The sequence below is a fragment of the Numenius arquata genome, unplaced genomic scaffold (assembly GCF_964106895.1).
Source record: "Numenius arquata unplaced genomic scaffold, bNumArq3.hap1.1 HAP1_SCAFFOLD_1521, whole genome shotgun sequence".
Lineage (NCBI taxonomy): Eukaryota > Metazoa > Chordata > Aves > Charadriiformes > Scolopacidae > Numenius > Numenius arquata.
Window position 1 is genome coordinate 3,708 of NW_027415766.1, and position 1,293 is coordinate 5,000.

Here is a 1,293-nt window from a genome sequence, read left to right on the forward strand (position 1 = left end):
CTCCGTCCCGGAGCAGGGGTGCCGCCGAGGAAGGAGAGAGAGGGTTGCCGGCGGGCGAGGCGGCGTCGCCTCGTCCTTTTTCCCTCCGGCCCTAAGCCGGAGCCCGCCGCGGCGCGGGGGAGAGCGCGGGTGGCCGGTGCCGGTGGCCGGCCAGCCCGGGGGGGGGCGGCGGGCGGAGGGTTCCCGAGCCGGCGTCGGCTCGTTCCTCCGTCCCGGAGCAGGGGTGCCGCCGAGGAAGGAGAGAGGGTTGCCGGCGGGCGAGGCGGCGTCGCCTCGTCCTTTTTCCCTCCGGCCCTAAGCCGGAGCCCGCCGCGGCGCGGGGGAGAGCGCGGGTGGCCGGTGCCGGTGGCCGGCCAGCCCGGGGGGGCGGCGGGCGGAGGGTTCCCGAGCCGGCGTCGGCTCGTTCCTCCGTCCCGGAGCAGGGGTGCCGCCGAGGAAGGAGAGAGGGTTGCCGGCGGGCGAGGCGGCGTCGCCTCGTCCTTTTTCCCTCCGGCCCTAAGCCGGAGCCCGCCGCGGCGCGGGGGAGAGCGCGGGTGGCCGGTGCCGGTGGCCGGCCAGCCCGGGGGGGGCGGCGGGCGGAGGGTTCCCGAGCCGGCGTCGGCTCGTTCCTCCGTCCCGGAGCAGGGGTGCCGCCGAGGAAGGAGAGAGGGTTGCCGGCGGGCGAGGCGGCGTCGCCTCGTCCTTTTTCCCTCCGGCCCTAAGCCGGAGCCCGCCGCGGCGGGAGAGGGCAGAGAGCGGAGGGTTCCCGAGCCGGCGGCGGTTCGTTCTTCCGTTCCCCGAGGTGCCGGTGAGGAGGGTGTCGGCGGGCGAGGCGGCGTCGCCTCGCCCTTTCCTCCGGCACGGGCCGTACGTGGGGGGGCCCGTGGAGTCTGGCCCGCCCTGGCTTCCCTCGTTCCCGGAGGGCTCGGAGCGAGGGTCCGCAGGGCTCTCGCAGCTTTTTTTCGGTGTCCGAGTTTTGCTTTTACCGGTTTTTTTTCCGTTTCCGCTGTTTTTTTCTCTGTACCCTTTGCTCTCCTTCCCCGGGGTAAGCGACTGCCCGCGGGGAGGGGCAAGACCGGCGGCCGGCGGCGGTCGTCCGGCACTCTGGAACGCTGAAAGGCGACCGGGGGAGTCAAGCCTGCCGCGGCTTCGCCCCGGTCGGTCCTGTCGCTGTCGCTGAAGGGAATCGTGCGGAGCCGGGGGGGTGGCGGCACCCCCCGCTCGTTTCACTGATCCAGACCCGCAGGCAGCGCCCGCTGAGGCGTTCACCCCGGGCGCGTCGGAGAGGCTCCGCGGCGGGCCGGTTCTGCCGGT